Source organism: Balaenoptera physalus (assembly GCF_965194825.1).
Source record: "Balaenoptera physalus genome assembly, chromosome: 18".
NCBI classification, from domain to species: Eukaryota; Metazoa; Chordata; class Mammalia; order Artiodactyla; family Balaenopteridae; genus Balaenoptera; species Balaenoptera physalus.
In genome coordinates, this window is record NC_138899.1 from 29,967,350 (window position 1) to 29,988,116 (window position 20,767).

Consider the following 20,767-nt stretch of genomic DNA (forward strand, 5'->3'; position numbering starts at 1 on the left):
TCCACAGATTGTTCTACTGTATCTACGTTTTACATGGTACTATTATCTGTAATACTTTTTCCCTTATAGCCATCATTTGATCTTGCCACATGTATATAATACTGATATCCCTCCAGTCGTTTTGGTTTTGTGAAATTCTTGCTCAGATATACTAGGAAGTGCTCATTGGAACAATATTCTCTATCTTTCTTTATGTTCGTAACAGTTTCTTAGGAGCCTTTGAACTTGAAGAACATTTTGTCTGGCTATCAAATCTTATTTTCTTTGAGTATCTTAAATATGTCATTCCACTATCCTCTGGAGTAAAGTGTTATTGTCAAAAAATAATATCAACCCGATAGTCTTTTCTTACAACTAACTTTAGAGTAGACGCTGGATGTCTTTTAAGAAGCAGGTGCACCCATCCCCTGGTGCTATGAATGTTGGCTACTAAAAACTCACAACTGTTATTTTCTCCAGAAGATTGCTCTTAGCTGATGGAGACCATCTTGCTGGAAGGTCACATACTTCTTGGGGAATGGCCAGCAGCTCCTGACTGTCTGATGTGGGGCACGAAAGACTGGGCCTCTTGCCTGAAGGTAGAGGCAGCTCTGCTGTGCATACACCCTTCTCAGTACCCTTCCTCTTGCACACCTTGGACTAGACCAAGGCGAGGCTTGCCCTGAGACCACATTCTCTCTCAGATTGGTCTCCTTTCCTCCCCAGCTCCCCTCACTCCCTCATAGATTTTGTTTCTTCTAAAGAACACGTTCGCAATAAAATCACATACATAGAAATCTCTGTCTTAGGCTCTGTTTCTAGGTAACCTGCCCTTTTCAAATCTTCTTTTCTTTATTTGCCTTAGAGTTGAGTTTTGTTTCTAGCTTATGTTATTCCTTCATTGCTTGTATTATTATTATTTTTGGAACTTGCTTTTAATGCTTTATAAATTATTAGATTACTGTTTTCACCGGCTAATGGGTATTCTTTCTGGATTGCCTTCATTTCCATAGTATGACTATTCTGCTTCTTAGATTCTTTTTTCCTAATGTAATTTTGTATGGGATTCAACAGCAATATTTGCCTTTTTTCCTTTTTAGGTGACTTTTTTGTGTGTGTGTGTGTGTGGTAATTTTAGGAGGAAAATGAACTAGAATAGTTTTCCTAGCTTCATAGCTCTTAATATTTCTCTTCTGATATAATCACAGGTAATAACATTATGACTCTATAACTTCTGAATTATTCTGGCTTCTTCCCTCCCAATTTTAGGTAAAACCTCTTGTTTTTCCCTGATATTCCTTTGTTCTATTTTTTTTATAATAATCTTTTTAATTAATTAATTAATTTATTTATTTATTTCATATTTATTTTTGGCTGTGTTGGGTCTTCGTTTCTGTGTGAGGGCTTTCTCCAGTTGCGGCAAGCGGTGGGCCACTCTTCATCGCGGTGCGCGGGCCTCTCACTATCGCGGCCTCTCTTGTTGCGGAGCACAGGCTCCGGACGCGCAGGCTCAGTAGTTGTGGCTCATGGGCCTAGTTGCTCCGCGGCATGTGGGATCTTCCCAGACCAGGGCTCAAACCCGTGTCCCCTGCATTAGCAGGCAGATTCTCAACCACTGCACCACCAGGGAAGCCCCATTTGACCTCTTATGGGTCCTTACAATCAGCTGTGAACTGATGATTGTCCACCTCCCTCTCAGTTTCTGTTACTCTTCTCTGATTGGCTCACTGAGGTTTCCAGTGCGTAGTTTTTTCTTCAGTTTCAGAGTGGTTGTAGTTATGTTGCCTTTTCTTTGACTCTTCCTGTTCATTTTCTGATTCCTTGTGAGTTTTGCTACTGTCAATGGTTTATTTCAGTCCAATCAAATTTGGGGTTTGCTGTCATACATTTTGCCTAACTTTGTTGTACATGTTGACTCTAGGCTTCAGTTTTTGCTGTTCTAATGGTTGTCTGTTTTTAGGTACAATTTATGTAGATTTAAAAACTATGCCACCACTACTACCATCTTTCCAGATTGCTACAGATTTATTAGTAAGTGTTTAAGTTTAAGCAGGTAAAAAACAACCACAACAAAAGATAACACAAAACAAACTCCAGACTTCTGGTAGACTGAGTTAACAATTTGGATTGCCAATTTGTAGCGCATTAATTAGCTCTGCAGGACTGAAATAGATTTACGCACTGCTTGGTTTGTGCTCGGTAAGGATAGGAGATTTTCAGACCATTTTATGAACTAATGTTCAGTGCCCTTCACTTTGGGTAGATTTTCTTTCTAAACTTTATAGCATGCAAAATTCATACTTCAGGCATGAAAAGGAGGCTGGCATTGCAGGTAGTAGAAAAAAATGCATACAACTCAAGTTCATTTGAATGTGACTTAATTTGTCTAATATCCAAAAGTCTTGGCTTCCTTCCCGGCCTTCTAACCACTCTCCTACATTTCCTACATTCAGTTTATTCAGTAGGTTTCTAAGAAGCTTCTTAAAATTTTGTTTGACTGTGTGTCCCTTGAAAAGTTACAAAGTGGGAGCAAGTGTTAGCCTATGTAAGGTGAATTTTCTAAAATGTATTGTTATAATCCTATTATTTTGTGAAGGAAAAACTTAGAATCATACTTATTGAGGTTCAGATACTCATATTGTCTAGGTTAGACTCAGATTTGAGTTTAAAAGCACTTTCAATAAGAACTCAAATTGTTTTAATGGCAAGTTAATAATTTCTTACTCTCTAATGAGACAAAATCCTTAAGCTAATAAAAATTAAAATTAAACCCCTCTCTGCAGACTGGGTGTTCAGAGGAAATAAACCACTACCAGGATTATGGGAATCTCGGGATTAAAAGGCCAATGGGAAGCAGGCCCTGAATATTCAGATGCAGTCTAGTGGCATGCTATCCAAGTCATTTGCAAATGTCGTCTAGCCTTTTTCTTTGAATGATGCCTTGAGACCCAATCCTGTTCCTCCAACTCCTTTCTAGTCCCCTTACATACCATACGACAGGGGGCTGCAAACTTTCATTTTAAGGACCATAGGGTATGTATTTTAGGCTTTGCGGGGCCCAAGTCTCTGTTACATTCACTCAACTCTGCTATTATACGGAGAAAGCAGCCCTACACAAAACAAAAAAGAATGGCTCGGTTGTGTTCCAGTTAAACCCTCTTTACAGAAAAAGGCAGCAGGCCAGATATGGTCTGCAGGGCAGTTTGTCAACTCCTGCTCTAGAACAAGATCATATTGGAGGGTAAGGCCTAGCCAAGTTTTCACACAAAAGGAACATTTAATACAAACCCCATTATCGACAACTTCCATTTAAGAGGAGAAATGCCATTCACTTCAGAGTAACCTGCTTTGGGACCAGATATGGGGGAATGGGATTGAGGGGCGTCAATGGGATTGGGAAGTAGCTATTTCTGTAGTCTACTTTCTTGTGTACTATATATATATTTTTTTAATTTTTGAATTTTATTTTATTTATTTTTTTATACAGCAGGTTCTTATTAGTCATCAATTTTATACACATCAGTGTATACATGTCAATCCCACTCACCCAATTCAGCACACCTTGTGTACTATATATTTTTAAAAGTTCTTTCCTTTATTTATATTTTTGTGCTATGAAATGAAATTACATGGACATAGAGAGAAATATGAAGATTCCTCCAACTAGCTAACAAATAACAAATCCTATATATGAATACCAAGGGAAATTGCTTGAAGTACACTCTATGATGGAGATATAAAGTGAACAAGACTCAGGATCATTTTTGGTAATTTTTATGCACGAGACGCTCAAGACGTCTTGTGAATTCAGTCCATGTGATGGGGAAATGCAGTCCTGGAAAATAGATTTTGATTCTGTAGCACCTGGTTAAGGAAATAAAAGAGGTAATTGAAGAAGATCAATTTGAAAACAATTATATTTTACCCAGATTGAGATAAAACATCTAATTATTAAGTATGGGAATAGCCCACTTTGTTTGGTTTGTGTATCCCCATTTTACACTTGGGTATATCTATTATAATGAATAAGAACTATTTCTCCTCACGTATTCTTTATTTATATAAAACAAACATATGATAGAAAGAAATCTAATTAACAGAAAATATGGTAGCACTTGTTGGGACATGTATCAGTCTGCTAGGGCTACCATAACAAAATAACACAGTCTGGGATGCTTAAACTGCAGGAAATTTATTTCCTCAAAGTTCTAGAGACTAGAAGTCAAGGATCAAGGTGTTGGCAGGTTTGGTTTCTCCTGAGGCCTCGCCCCTTGGCTTACAGAAGCCTGCCTTCTCTAGGTGTCCTCATATGGACTTTTCTCCATGTGCTCACACCCCTGGTGTCTCTCTTCTTATAAGGATGCCAGTCCTATCAGATTAGGGCCCCACCCTTATTACAGCATTTAATCTTAATTCTGTCTTTAAAGACCCTACCTTCAAATACATTTCCACTGGGGGTTAAGACTTTAACATATGAATTATCAGGGAACACAATTCAGTCCATAACAGCAAATGCTGCCAAAATTTTAATTGTTGGACCAAAAGCCTAACATTATTGAAATGGTAATTGGAGTTGCAGGTTATATAGACAGGTAGGGAAATATTTCCCTATGAATGACCACTAATAAGCAAGGAGCTTTGCAAATAATTTCATGTTAACATTTTTCAAATTGGTTATCTTGAATAATAAAGTATTGTTTTCATACAATAACATGTTAATTCCAGTACACAGGCCCCAAAAGAGCCATCATTGCATAAAACCAAAAACAAGGCAGAAGATTTTAAGCTTATAATTAACAGCTGGAAATTTAAACAGGGTAATACGTGAAGTCTGTGCAAAATTTTTATGATTGAGTTTTGAAAAATACTGTATTATCCCTGTTCAAACTGATGTTGCAATTTTTTCCTCTAGGAACAGACAGCCTTTCAGGCTAGATAAATTGGTTACCAATTTCTACTTGATAATCCTCAGTTCCAACCACTGACTCTCTCTTCTGCCTTTGTGGTAGGGAATGGCATTCTTCTGCAACACAAAGTAGACAGTGAACATTATGTGCTGATGTAGAGATTGGTCAAGACAACACGCAATAGCTCTCAGAAGGAAAGAGCATTATTGGTCAAGTTCTATGACAAAGCCAACTTTGCATAATTCCTGTAAGAGTCAAAGATATGTGATCTTATTTGCATGAAGTCTATAAAAATTTTATACACATCTAATTATTGCTTAAAATATATCTTCATTCCACTTAAAGCATCAAGAAATCTGAATATAAGTTGTATAATATTCTGATGAAGAAAAAACATTGTGAAATATTTCAGAAATCTTTCTTCTGAAGTTTTTTTTTCTTTTTTAAATCTTAAACAATTTAGATTTAGAAAGGGAAGCCAGAAAGTATAATTCCTACTCTGGTCTGCCACAGATTGTTTTGAAATATTCACCATTTTTCTAAGATGATGAACAGTACAGAATTATTTCATTTTTAAAGAAAAATACATAGTCTATTTTGAAGTTCCTCAGAAAGAATTTTCCTAATACTTGTACTTAACATGTGCTAAATTTTTTTTCGAGAAATAATAATTTCCAGTTTGGAAACCAAATTCAGCAAGCCATTTAATTCATCAGCCACCTGTGTATCTGAAATATTCATTTGATTCCACTTCCAATATTTCAACACTATCTGAACATTTTTAGACAGTCTCCAGTGTCTGTTAACATTCAATCAAACTTATTTTTATAAGCCACATAGTTTTCTCAATATATTTGTCTGGGTTATAGTGTATTGAAATGCTGCAATCTCTTTGCAGAAGGCTGGTACTGTTGTTCAAAGAATTATTAATATTCACAGAGTTTTGGAGTTCCACTTGCTGACAGAACATCCTCCAAATTAACAGTAAATGGTGATCATGACAGTACATATAAAAAGGTCTTCTCTCTCTCTCTTCCGAAACTTTGAAAAAACTATTAAACATTCCACCCATGCTATCAGCACGATTATATTTCTGCCTGCTCAATTATGTTAAAATGAACTCTGATTTGCTGCAGGTAAATTTTTATCACTCTGTTTAGATTGGTCTCAGTCATCTTTCCAATATAATGAAAATCAAAATGCTCCCTTATTTAAGAGAATCTTTGATGCCCTTTGAGAACATTTTACACTAATTGATAGCCATACCACTTTTGCTCCATTGTTTGTTGATTGACATCTAATGGAAACAATGCTTTCACACATTCTGAATTACGTTATTATTTTTCTGCCTATGGAACTGTTCAAATCAATCTGTGAGCTCATATATAAAAACATCTCTTTCTTACCTTTCTGATTTTCAACAACTAAAAAAAATCTCTTTTCTTTACAAATGAACCAGACTCATCATACTCTTTTAACAGTAAATACTATTCCCCGACAAATATTTTTAACTCTGAATTTCAGGTTTCTTCCATTTCCTTCAATATGTTTTTGTGAGAAGATCATTTATCTGCAACAGTTCCATCACAAAATCCGTTTTGACTCCAAAAGCAATCACTTCAAGTATATATTACTTTTTCATGTGTTCTAATTTTCTAGGAATTCTTTTTTTATTAGAAGCTTCTAATTTTGTTTCCAAATAATTATAGCTGCCTAGAAAATACATCACAGTTACAAATAAGCTAGACAAAAAGTCTAACTATTAAGGGACAGAGGAAAGCAAACAAAGTGTTTCTGAGACATATAATGTTGAAATGAATAAACAGGTTTACGTGGATGGGATGGTGCAATTAAAATATCATTGCTAATTGTGTTATTGTTCATTAGTTTTATTTGTTGTGATTTCATTTTCTATTTTGATGCAGAAAAATTCGTCTATTTTGTGCTGCCACAGAACAAATAAAATCATTGCTATGTTTCACAATTTATGTAACTATTAATTTGTGACATGTGTATATTTTTCCCTGTGTAGAAAAAAACAGAAGCAAATGTTGGGGCAATGGAGAAGAACACAGTTATGATTTTGAATGTCATTTCATCATTCCTTTGGTGATGAGGCATGCAGCCATGTACTAGAGCCCCCAGGACTTCTCTGTTGTGGCTTGAGGTTAGCTGCCTTTCTAAGTCTTCAGTATCTCCCAGATCCTCACTGGTATTGTCTGTTTCCAAACAGTCAGTTGCTACATTCAGTTTTATTATCTGCCAAGTCCTTCACACTGGGCTTAAATTCCACCATTAATCTGAAACAGGCAACACCCAAGGATAACCACCACAACCTTATCAAAATAGGAAAGGAAAATTCTAGCGCTCTACCCAGCTTTACAATCTTATCCTTGCTATTGTATGTCTTGTTCCCATGGTTTAAAATACAACAAAATAACATTTTCTTTATTGATTTAGATCCCCAGTGAAATATCCCCTTACTATCCCGAAGTTTGATTCAAAAGACTTCAAATAATAGACTATAGACTTCTGCTTTAAATCTGGTTTAACAGGGACCAGATTTACCCACGCACCTGAAATAGCGAAAATACAAACAAAACAAATAACGTGTTGGTTTTCAAGACACTGAATATTACTGACAGGGAAGGATAAGAATTCCTTAAATATGCGAAACAAATTTGATGAGCCGTACGTACAATTGCATCCAGTTTACTGCCTGGAAAGAGTTTTCAGGCCGTGATGCAAGGAGGGGAAATTCGGACAAAGTCCAGTGGACACCCTGCACTGAAAAGATGGAGCTGGGAGTCCAAGGAGACTAAGGCAGATAGAGGTGTCAGGGCAGAGCACTGCACGGGAGAGGGCAACATACAGAAATTTTTGGAGTCCCGCAGAGGGCAATATGTGAGAGACAAATACAGAATAAAACACAAAGTGATATCTCCCTGAGGAACAGATTCTAAATATATAGTCTGAACATTCAGGCGTCAGTGTACATTCCATTATAATTGAGGCCCTAGGTGAAAACCTTAGGAAGATCCTCCAAGATGCTTCATGGAGCAAAAGGGGTGACACATGCTGCAAAACACAAAGCCAAGGAAAGCCAAAACTGCAGTGGGTACTGGCACTATTAGGGTTAGTACTGGAGAAGTGAAGAAGAAAGGATATTCTAACAACGAGTAAAGCCATCACCAGATAAAGTCAGGATAGAATAAGGGATGAAAAATGGAAATCAAGAAAAAAGGTGTATAGGGAGGGGGGGGATAGAAGCCAAGCTTAAGAATAAGAGAGTGTTAATAACCTATGACATATTTTTGCCTAAAAATCTGAATCAGAATCTAATCGGGAATCTACATCTAAACTCTGGTTAATGGGAAATTTGGGTCCATAGGCGAACAGGTTAAATGGAACCATGAAGAAGCAAACAGCTAAATTCAGAATATGAACCATTCTCTATGATGTAAAAATAAAAATAATATACCTTTAATAAACCAATGACATGAAATCAAAAGGAAGGAGGATAGTTAGAGAATGAAATATCCGTAAGCGATATAAAAAATAAGTGCAGTGTGCAGACCTTGTTTGAATTTCATCTCAAACTAATCAACTGAAAAAAGATAGTATTGAGATAACTCAGGAGAATTTGAATAACAGTAAGGAATCTAAAAATTTTTTGTTTGTAAAGATCAAGGAATGGTGGCTATAGTAAAAATTTCCTTTAAAATTATTGTGCATACTGAAGTATTTATAAGCAGAATGAAATTATGCCTGAGAATCTCTTTAAAACAGCCAAAATGAAAAGAGCTGGGGCAATACACAGAAATGGTTGGAAAAATATTAAAAATTGTTGAAGTTGGGGGATAGGTATGTGGGGACTCCTATTTTTCTTTTTTTAAAAAAAATTTTATAAATATAAATTGGTTTACAATTTTATAAATATAGTTGGTTTACAATGCTGTGCTAGTTCCAGGTGTACAGCAAAGTGATTCAGTTATACATCTATGTAACTTCTCTTTTAGATTCTTTTCCATTATAGGTTATTACAAGATACTGACTATATAGTTCCCTGTGCTATACAGTAGGTCCTTGTTGGTTATCTTTTTTTTTCTTTTTTATTTATTTATTTATCTACTTATTTATTTATTTTATTTTTTGGCTACGTCGGGTCTTAGTTGTGGTGCGCACGATCTTTGTTGAGGCATGTGGGATCTTTTTTGTTGTTGTTGCGGGCGCGCGGGCTCTTCATTGCAGTGCGCGGGCTTCTCTCTAGTTGTGACGCGTGGGCTCCAGGGCGCATGGGTGGGCTCTGTAGTTTGCAGCACGCAGGCTTTCTCATTAAGGCGCGAGAGCTCAGTAGTTGTAAGGCACGGGCTTAGTTGCTCTGCGGCATGTGGGATCTTAGTTCCCCGACCAGGGATCGAACCCACGTCCCCTGCATTGGCAGGCGGATTCTTTACCACTGGAACACCAGGGAAGTCCCTGGTTATGTATTTTATATATATATATAGTAGTGTGCATATTTTAATCCCAAACTCCTAATTTATCCCTCCCTCCCCCTTTCCCCTTTGGCAACCATAAGTTTCTTTTCTACGTCTGTGAGTCTATTTATGTTGTGTAAATAAATTCATTTGTATCATTTTTTTAGATTCCACAAGTAAGTGATATCATGCGATGTTTGTCTTTGACTTATTTCACTTAGTATGATAATCTCTAGGTCCATCCATATTGCTGCATATGGCATTATTTCATTCTTTTTTATGGCTGAGTAATATTCCACTGTGTATATATACCATATCTTCTTTATCCATTCATCTATCGGTGGACACTTAGGTTGCTTCCATGTCTTGGCTATTATAAATAGTGCTGCTATGAACATTGTGGTGCATGTATCTTTTTGAATTATAATTTTCTCCAGATATATGCCTCAGAGTGGGATCGCTAGATCATATGGTGTTTTTCTATCTACTTTTGTGTTTGTTTGAAATTTTCCATGATAAGATTTTTTTTTAAAAGAAAGAAAAGATGTGGCTATTCAATAAACACTTATTAGCTGCTTACTTGAGCCAGACCTCAAGAGAGCATGGAAATGAAAGTCAGAAGTTTTAGTTTTGGGTGTTTATGAATTTAAGCAAGTCCTTTAACTCCTTTTAGACTCAATTTCCTCACCATAAAGTTGAAATCATAATGACAGCTACTTGCCTCAAACTGTATAGAGAACCAATATAAGGTATGCAAATGTGGGCTGTAAACTAAGAAAGTATTATTAAATATTATCTGTCATTACTTATTTAGCAGCAATTATTAATTGTTTTCTTTGTGCAAGGTACTTTCACATATGTTGTTCAATTTTATCCTCTCATCTCTCCCGTGAAGTTGGTGTTTGATAGACGGGTTTAGTAAGTGGGGGAACTAAAGCTCAGATGGGTACAGTAGGATTCTCAGGGCCACAGGTCTAGTGAGCAGCATTGCAGAGACTGGGCAATCCTGGCTGGCTTCCACCCCAGACCCCCTTCATCCACTCGGGCACACTTCCCAGTTATGTCTGTTTTAGGATGAGCAGGAAAGTATGGACATCCTTCTCAGGTATTCTGAGTGAGCCCCTTGATGAATAATTTACAACCACAGACCTTCAGAAATTGTCAGTAGTAAAACCACTAAACTGTCTGTAGTATCCTATGTAAAAATACTTCAAAAAATACTGATATCTAAAGGACCACTGGAGAGAAAGTGAATACAAGTAGGAGAGAAATAATACCTTGGAACAGATAGCACCTTGCTGCCACAGTAGCTGAGGACAGAATGAAATCAATAACCTCACTGGCTTTATGGCGGACTTGGTTCCCAAAGAAGAGGCTGAATACTCAAGGAACAGAAAGACATCCAATATTATCTTGAAGTCCTAACACTGCTAATGAGCTTTTCTGTGAGTATAAATGATGCCCTTAGTGACACCCGCACTGTGACATAGACCTTAGGAAAAATGTAGCTTTAGAAGCTATGATTGCCTTAAACTGCCTTTCTCTAGAGACTAACATTTACTCAAGTTGTCATTAATTCCCAGTGTAACAAGTTAATGCAAACTGTGCTGGAAATTACATCCAAGTTCTGTTAAAAAACAGGTCATGTGTAAATACAACTAATGGTAAGAAGCAACGTGCAGGAAACAATGCCAGCATCAACAGCATCTTTGACTACAAAGAAAAACTACATGACACCAAGCTCAGTTTAAGCTTTCCCTCCCACAAGAGTAGTTCTGCATCATAAATGACCAAAGCAAAGCCATCAACTTGAAGGAGAGTCTAGCAATGATAGGGACTTGAGTGTAAGGGTTTATTATTTTTTTTATTAACTCATTTTATTACTTAAGTCTTGAATAAAATTAAGTTTTAGCAAATTGTAACAGCCTCAGCAGGATGGAATTTGGAGGGGAAGAATGAGGGAGTCAGAATTTTTGAGAGGCTTTGACCTTTTATGTGCTGGAGCCCGTCCTCACTATTTGCACAGTTTGAGAGTCATGACTCATGTTGACTGTGTATCTGGTCAACCCCAATGTTTCCTAGCATGGGTCTTATATGATGGTCTGCTTACTGTCCTTACTCGGCTAGCACCTATTCCTTATGACCAGGAAGAAAATATGGATTCAAAGATCTTAGAAAAGTACCACTGTGCCTAAGGAAGAAGCAATGGGGATTACATAAAGGGATTGGGAGCCAAAAGCAGGTTGAATACAGGATGGGAAATTAGTTTTATGATTTGTGTGTTGTGAGCATGCATGGGGGGGTGTCATGCTGCTCGGCAGGAGGGTACTGTTGTAAAATCACAGAGAACCCAAAATTCAAACTAAGTACTCTCTAACATCACATGAGATGTCCCTTGGAATCCACCTTGCTATCTCGCTTGATACAGAGATAATTTTGCCTTTCATATTTTGATACCATTTTGCAGCTGATTGTATAAGGCACTAATTCGGTAAAGCAGAGGCCACTGTGAAGGAATACAATTAAAATAAGAACAGTGTGCTGAGAATTGGGAAGTCTGAGGCCTAACCCCTTTCTAAACTTAAATCACTTAACTGAGCTTACCCTCAGCTTCCTCGTGTTTAATGGAATGATTAGACCATAAATCATTGTAGAGGGGTTCCTGTGTTGAGTGGGGTTCATTGATTGGTAAGGACCCTTCCATCTTTATATTGCTGTGGTTTGACACATTTAAAACTATATTAAATTTTAGCTATTATTGTATACTAACACTCAGCCTGTTTATATCACACCAGCACAAATAATAAATCAACATGGCAACTCCATGTAAAAAGCCAGCCAACTCAAATAACTTAATGAAATGTCTACCTACTAAAATTTTTCCCTTTCTCATTTTGAATTTTAGATATGCTAAGCATCAATGTCACTTCTCATTTAATCTAGAATGCAATAATTTAGACACCCCCCCATATGAATTATCACTCACTAAATAATTAAATCCGTTCTCTGACAGTTTTTCATAGAAAACTTTTGTCATACAAAAATATGTGAGTTTTTTGTCATCCATTTTCCAACAATATTAATAGACACAAGGTGGACAGAACACAAGTCAAAGCAGTATTGGTTTGCTATAAGCATGAAGTACAACAAGCATATTTTGCCTTTCGGGAGGCCTGGTTGGGTTTAAACACTTAAAATGAAGGGATGAATATACATAATTCAGGCACTGAAATCAGGTTATAGACAGAGAGGGGTGAGGAGCCTGGAGAGTGAATCCAGCTCTGTCACTTACAAGCTTTTGATTTTGTTCAAGGTGTTAATCACTCTGAGCCTTGATTTCCTCACCTGTAAAATGGGTACAATAATCCCATTTTAATACAATGCAATGAGAGTTAAATTAACGTACATAAAACAGAGTATTCCATGACATAGTAAATATTCAATATACATTAGTTAAGAACATATAGGCTTAAAAAACTTAACTTTCTAAAGTTTTATGACTTTGAAATGAAACCATTACTATTATTATCCTTCAAGGGTGTTCTCTGAGGTCCTGCTTAATACTAACTATTTTAAATTACCTTAACTATACATTTCCCCTGTATGTTAGTGTTCACTTTCATGTGCTGACAAATGTAAAAGAATTATCTACAGGATGAAACTAATCAATATTTATTTTCATGTAATTAATTTTAAAAGTATCATGCTTCATATACATAGGTTTCTCAGTTTTAAGTGAAGTTTTTTTCATCCTTTAGATTCTTAGTGTCCCCTTCACCTTGGTTGCAAAGACCTACACTGTGTCTACACACACACACACACACACACACACACACACACACACACATCAAATCAAAACAAGGTAAGTCCTTCTGGCACATAGTTAGTTACATCTGAGCAAACCATAAAGCATTGATTTTTTTTTTTGATGTATCTTCTCACCTTATCTTTCCCCTCTCTCTGTTGTTTATACAACCTACTAAACTTCTACAATTGAATCTTGGACAAACGAACTTGCACATTGTGCAATGTTTCAATAGAGATGTGTTGCAGGGTGCTGTGAGTTTCCTTTGTGTCTATCAAGAGACGCTATTCTAAACACTTTCTTACATAGCCGCTTTCTGCCTGTCCATGGACTAGCTCAGTTCTGGCCAAACAGGAAGGCATAGTAGGCTCCAGACACTGTGTTTTTATCCACAGGACTTCTCCATAATTTTGTTACCTGCAGAAACTCAAACAAAGCAATGGGTGACAGATAGAACAAGCCTTTGGAGACACAGAAAAAGTATAACCTTTTGCAGATCCTAACCAGATGTTTTATAGGCATTTATTTGTTCCCTCTTTTTCCTCTTTTTGCAAAAACAGTTTCATTATACACAACAGATTATATAATTACAACAGATTCATAATATACAACTGATTCATTTATACAACAAAAAGTGTTGTCATGTGAGCCCTTGAACATTTTACTTAAGAGCCAAGAGGTTAGGCAATTGTTTGAATTTCATAACTAAAAACAGACGTGGTTTCAAGGTCTCATGCTAATGGAATTGAGGCTGTGGGGAAGAACTGGAAACCTTGCCCTTCTCTAAAGCTACCACTCTTTGGTTTGTTCACCAAACTAAAGGGCCCAGGCTGGGTGGCTTGGAAACACAGGTCAAAGTCATTCATTCTTCCTGCTAAAAAAGATATTAGTAAATTTATAACAAAGTCAGATGAATTTTCTTGTTTATTTGATAAATTCTATTTTGGGAATATTAGGTGGTAAAATCAAAAGCCATTTAGAGTGATTATAGACGGTGGACAAGAAATTTGTCCTAAAGTGTTTTTGCTTTCATCCAGTGTACCAATAGTTCAATCAATTAATTCCATTAAAGATTTAAAAAATCACTGTAGAAACTGCAATGTATGGAAGGGAACAAATTCTATATCATATCTGACAATTATCTCATGAGACATATTGCCCCCATAATGTTAATTTCAACCACTAGTTCCCAAACATACCTGATTATTTGTAACTTGGGATATTTTATAGGAACTCGAGTTCTTTGGACCACCTCAAGCTTATGAAATCAAAATATCCAGGGATAGAGTCTGGGAAACAAACATTCTGACCTAAGGGACACTTTAGGAACCTCTCATTAAATCACAGTCAAGGGTGACATGTGGTGCAATATTCCTTCTATAGAGACATATTTTCTTTCCATATCAGTTTGCTAGGGCTGCTGGAACAAAGACCACAAACTGGGTGGCTTAAAGAACAGAAATTTATTGTCACACAGCTCTGGATGCTAGGAGTACAAGATTAAGATGTGGGCTGGGTTGGTTCCTTCTGAGGGCTGTAGGAAAAAATCTGCTCCATGCTTTCCCCTACCTTACGTGTTCTCTGGCAATCTTTGGTATTCCTTGCCTCGTAGAAGCATCATTTCTATCTTTGCCTTCATCTTTATGGTGTTTGTCATGTGTATGTATCTCTGTACCCAAATTTCCCCTTTTTAGAAGGACACCAGTCATATTGGATTAGGGCCCACCCAAATAACCAAATCTTAACTAATTACATCTGCAATGACCTTATTTTGAAATAAGGTCACATTCTGAGGTACTTGGGGTTAGGGCTTTAACATATGAATTTGGGATGGGGGTACAATTCAACTTATAACACTCAGAGATAAAAAACATAAAGCAATAAAGCCTTTTTTTGGGTCATGGTAAATTTTCAGTTATTGGACTATGAATGTAATTCTTTTCCACTTAAAGTGCAGTCTGCATCATCCAGGAACTTGTTAAACGTGCAGAGTTTCTAGCCCCACCTTAGTCCTACTAAATCAGGATCTGTATTTGAACCAGATTTCCAGCCTATTCACCTGCACGTTCAAGTTTAAGAAGTGCTGCTGTAGCTTCATCGTGTTTCGCTCTCCAGCTGGGCTTGCAGATATGTCTGAACTAAGCCTTTACTCTCACTTGCAGCAATTTCTCTTGCTAAACCTTCTCTCTCACAATTTTTCTCTTCTCATTCCTATTTCCCTTCTGGTATGTGACACCTATGTTATTATTATTATTTATAAATTTATTTATTTATTTATGGCCGCATTGGGTCTTCATTGCTGCGTGCGGACTTTCTCCAGTTGCAGCGAGCCAGGGCTACTCTTTGTTGCGGTGCGCTGGCTTCTCATTGCAGTGCCTTCTCTTGCTGCGGAGCGTGGGCTCTAGGTGCGCGCGTTTCAGTAGTTGCGGCACGCAAGCTCAGTAGTTGTGGTGCACGGGCTTAGTTGCTCTGCGGCATGTGGGATCTTCCCAGACCAGGGCTCGAACCCATGTCCCCTGCATTGGCAGGTGGATTCTTAACTACTGTGCCACCAGGGAAGCCCTATTTTGTACTTTAACAATTAGCTTTGTGTTTTATCACATCTCTTTTGAGATTTACTATATCTGCTCTTTTTTATTTGAAATCACCTTAAGTCACTTTTAGGAAGTATGCAGGTTAAAGTCTATCTTTCCATACCAGCTATCTAATAAAAAAAATTGCCCTCCCTTTCAAGGCCTCTGTGACCACTGCTAAAATCAGCACGGCTCCTGGCCCTGAACTCCACGCCACAGCATGAAGTCGGGGTGGGAATCTGGATGGACATCGTCTCCTTGGTTTTTTGAAACATTTTATTTGACTGTGGAGTGAAGAATTGGTCTTGAAAATGATATACTGTCTGGTAGTTTGGTAATAAAGTATGTGAACAGATGGTTAAAGCTATATCTGTTTGGAGTCTGATGCAGCAAGGAGAAAAGCAAGCAGAGATGGTTGCATTCACGAAAAATGTGCTATAACCTACTGGGCAGCAGAATCCTGTGGCTGGAAGAGAGTAGTGCTGGAATTAAAGAGATCCGGGCTTGAATCAGAATGATCCACTCACTATGCATATGACAGCAGGTGAGATAGTCGACCCATCCAAGCCTCAGATTTCTCACCTGTAAAAAAGGGAATCATGGGCTTCCCTGGTGGCACAGTGGTTGAGAGTCTGCCTGCTAATGCAGGGGACACGGGTTCGAGCCCTGGTCTGGGAGGATCCCACATGCTGCGGAGCAGCTGGGCCCGTGAGCCACAATTACTGAGCCTGTGCGTCTGGAGCCTGTGCTCCGCAACAAGAGAGGCCGCGATAGTGAGAGGCTCACGCACCGCGATGAAGAGTGGCCCCCACTTGCCGCAACTAGAGAAAGCCCTCGCACAGAAACGAAGACCCAGCACAGCCATAAATAAATAAATAAGCAAATACTTAAAAAAAAAAAAAACAACCCTGCCCTTTGTCTCAGGGCAGGCCCCTTTCCTTCTAAAAAAAAAAAAAAAAAGGGAATCATATCCACCAACTAGAAATACTTGTAATGGAAACATTAAATTAGATACAATGAATAAAACCAGCTGGGAACAGTTCCTGGCACATACAAAAGCCAAAGAAATGGTCATTTTTGTTACTTAGTGATGTACAAGTTTTAACATGATTTTTATTCTCGAAACTCAGCTAATCTTCTTAGGCCAGAGCCATTGCACAACACATTTATGTGACAGACTTCTCTGGAACTCATCAAACATTATGAAAAATAAAATGTGTATAATTGGCCTAGAGTAATCTCATGAGATAAGGAAAGCTTGGAGGAACTGATGACTTTGGTGTAGCAATGATATGGTACAGATTAGGTGTGTGAGGGAAAGCTGGATACTGGCTTTGCTAGAGGAAAGTAACAGTTGGAATTACAGGTATGTAAGTGGTGGGAACGTGATGAAAGTTAGGAAATAAAGTAATTGAAGGCCCAAGATAGAATTTTAAAATGCTTATATTTAAATCAGCCTTAGAGATGAGGACATGCAGATGCAGAGCGTCAGCGGTAGGCTTTAGCTTTCCCTCTAATCTCTAAGTTATGTATACCACTGGGTATTGTGCCAATAAATCTCCACCTCCCATGCCCTTGCCAACCAGGCTGCTGTTCCTATGACTCTCCTAAGTAGCATTCCTAGAGATCCCCTGTTAAGGAGATCACTGAAGAGCTGGGTCTAGAAGTCAAGTGTTTGACTCAGTATTTACTGATTTTCCTCTATGCCGTTTTGTTCTTAAGAAAACAGTAGTAGATAAAAAGGAGTTATAGACATGTGAAATTCGATGAAAACAATAATGCAACTAAAAGTGAGAAAATGATACAAAATGTTCCGACTTGAGGGCTGAGCAACTCTAAAACATACTTTTAATTTTTTTTTTTAAATACACGAAGCATAAAATGCATCCCACTTCTTTAAGACCATCTTCATCAGATGGCAGCTGACTCTTGGCATGAAGCACTAAATTAGAAAGATCTAGAATTGCTATCCGTTGGGCCCATGGGGTGTCTTAGATGACTGAAGTGCATCTTTAGAATTACTGAGCACCTTTAGAATTCATGAGGGCATAAAGGGGATGGCAAAAAAGACATACGAAAACTCATCTTAAAAGGTGATTTTTTTTTGCTTTCATATATTTCCCTAAGTGATATAGAATTGTACCGATGCATTCTCTTTGAAGGACTAGCTCTCTAGCTTTTGGGAGAAAACTCAGATACCTATTTTAATCGTTATCACCGTAGTGAAAGTGGCAGAGGCACCGTAGTAAGAGGCAGAGGCATCGGGTTCCAAGTCCAAACTTTACTTCAGTGAATGAATCTGGAGTAAATAAACCATAACCCCTTATACTGCCTACAGTATTAAAGTATGTGTGCCTAGAATGATGAACCGACCGAATAGCAGAAGGTTAAAAACAATCTAGGAGGGACCCCAGTGTCCCCTGGCCACCTGCCAACAGCCTAACTCTCTGATGGACAGATAAGTGCCTTTCCCCTCTTCCCTTCTGTCTACTCCCACTGCTGGAATAGTTGGATCCAGAAGAGAGAGGGAGAGGAGTGCCATGTCATTTGTTCCTATCCTTCTCATTTCAGGTCTTTCCAGTTCACATCTGGTCTACTTTGAGTGCGAGGGAAGGAGACCTTTAAGGTGCCTGTCTGCCTGAAATATTAATATTAGACTAAAGAGTTAATGACTAACTATAAAAGAGAATTTATGAAATCTCCCCAAGGTATCCTTAAGGAACTAGAAAGGGAATTTGACATGGTCTGGCTGAAGGCAGTGATTGAAGAAAAAGTAAAAACTGCTCAGACTTGCACTCCACAGTACTGAGACTGGTTATTGAGTCTTTGTATGGGTAATGTGCCGGTTTCTTTGTGTTGACTGCATGAAGTGAATTCTGGGTTAGTAGATTTTCTTCCTGGTGTGGAGAAAGCTCTTTGGTATAACCCAGAGTGAGAGCGTGAGTTGTTTTTTGTTTTCTCCACAGTCCACAAAAATTCGTAGCTCTGAACTTTCTCTCCTCCCTCCTGTGAAGGTGGTCTCGTGTGTGGGTATTTATTCACCTGGTTCTTCCTTCTCATTACTGGCACGAAGGGCCCAGCGAATTTCCATCTGCTGGTCCATGAATCCTGTTCCTTTACTTCCAGTAAAGAGATTTCATACTACCTCCTTCACTTCATCTTTTTATTTTGGAAAAAATTTGAAGCTATAAAAATTTACAAAAGTTGACGTGTATGCACTCTTCACGATTTTGCTCTCTTTCTCTCTCTCTGTACATTATAAGTACACACACACCGACAATATGCATATATAAATATTATTTACTGAACCAGTTGCAGACTTCAAGATTCTTCACGCATAAATACTTTATGTATATCCTAAGAACATAAAATTATATTAGAAAATCACATATAATTATTAAATTCATGAAATTAACTGTGATACAAAAATAACTATATCATTCGTATTCACAATTTTCCAATCGTCCCAATAATGTATTTTAGAGCATTTTTTCTGATCCAAGATCACACATTGAATATAGTTTTCATGTCTCTAAAAAAGATTATTCTTTAATATGGAACAGTTCTGTGTGCTTTCACCTCTTTATATTGACATTTTAGAAGAGCTTGGGCCAATTCTTTTTCAATATGCTCCTTTGTACTCTGTTTTTTTGGTGTTTGCTGACAACTGTTCAGTCCTCTCTACGTCTTCCCTTTCTGCTTCACATCTGGACAAGCTGGTAGGAAAACCCAGATTCTTCCTTTTGGGTGCATTTGGAGGTTCAAACCGTGCAAGTTCCTACCTATGCTGGGAGGAACCACCTGCCCTGTCCCCACCTCCTAATCACAGTAAAATCCCCAAGCCAGTCTCCTGTTCTCTTTTAAACTGTTTTTGGATGTTCTTAGGATCCACTCCACTGAACCCAGAAAGCTTCATTAAGTGAGTAATAAACCTTTCCCTTTCATCCTGTGTGCATGTGTGTGTGTGTGTGATCATCAGTCTCAATGCTGGATCCAAATTTTGGGTGAGGGTCCATTTCAATGCTGTGGGATGTCCGTAACAGCCTCAGTTTAGACTGTGTGATGGTTTCCTCAAAATTCATTTTAGGCTATGATTTTTAGGGGGTACAAACAGGAATGAGTGATGTTGTGCCTTTCTCAAGAGACCTGTGATGTTGGCTTTCACCATTATGGTTGACATTAACTCTGATCACGGTTAAATTCATAAAACCTGCTTGGGAGAACTATGTTCTGCCCCATTGCTTGAAATTCTAGTTGCAGGCATGCTTTCTCAGCATCTTCCCTCATCTTTATTTGACCTTCACTACATTTGGCAGTGTTTCTACATACAGTGTAGTTCTGGGTACCAGCGTCTCCAATTTTACTGAAGTGTGAGTTTGCACTTCTGTTTCTTGTTATCCTTGTTATTTTAGAGAGCAGAAGAAGACAGGGGCATGCATCCAGTATTTGAAAAAAACAAAACACCCTAATTTATTTTGTTAAAAAGTTTCCATGTCATGATCTATGAAATAATTTAAATAAAACTGAAATTAAATTAATGATTATTACCACGGAAATCACAAACCAAGGCTGATTTTAATTCTCTAATGAGACTCTGGTAGCAATCATAATTCTTAGGCTCCAAAAAAAGAGAACACTGCTTAAAAAAAACATTTCAGGTGGTTGAACTTTATTAAAATTCCCAAATTAGAACTTGAAGCTGGAATGGCTGTTTGATTAGCAACCCCTCTCTGGTTAACTCACAGGCTCACGGAATATTCTGATTATTTGGGAGAGGCTGCCAAGATTCACAAACTGAAGTTCTTCATTTTTATAAAGATGCCTTGATGAAATAAATACCATTGGTTTTCCTCCTGTATCAAAGCTGCAGATTGATTGCTTCCCTGGAGATATTTTCTGCTTGCAGAGATATGCTACTGATATGTTTATTTTTTCTTCTTCTCACTGTACTGTGATGGAAGTTATTTTGCAGCATTCACTACCACACCTGGGGAAAATGGGGAGGTATTGGTCAAAAGGTACCTA

General features: G+C 37.8%; 2 long non-coding RNA genes across 3 annotated transcripts in view; one reads left to right on the top strand and one right to left on the bottom strand.

Annotated features, from left to right (window-relative positions):
* LOC309647486 overlaps positions 1-20,767 on the top strand; it is a 527,314-nt gene that overhangs the window by 147,012 nt on the left and 359,535 nt on the right. The window lies entirely within an intron of this gene.
* Positions 1,106-20,767, bottom strand: part of LOC309647490 — a 296,216-nt gene continuing 276,554 nt past the window's right edge. The window contains exons 2-3 of one of the 2 annotated variants that reach the window (XR_014256080.1): positions 12,657-12,709; positions 1,106-5,002 (exon numbers count right to left, since the gene is read on the bottom strand). This is a non-coding gene — a long non-coding RNA (uncharacterized lncRNA). Of the gene's footprint in view, positions 5,003-12,656; positions 17,977-20,767 lie in introns of those variants that run through there. The other variant, XR_014256081.1, reaches the window with a different exon arrangement.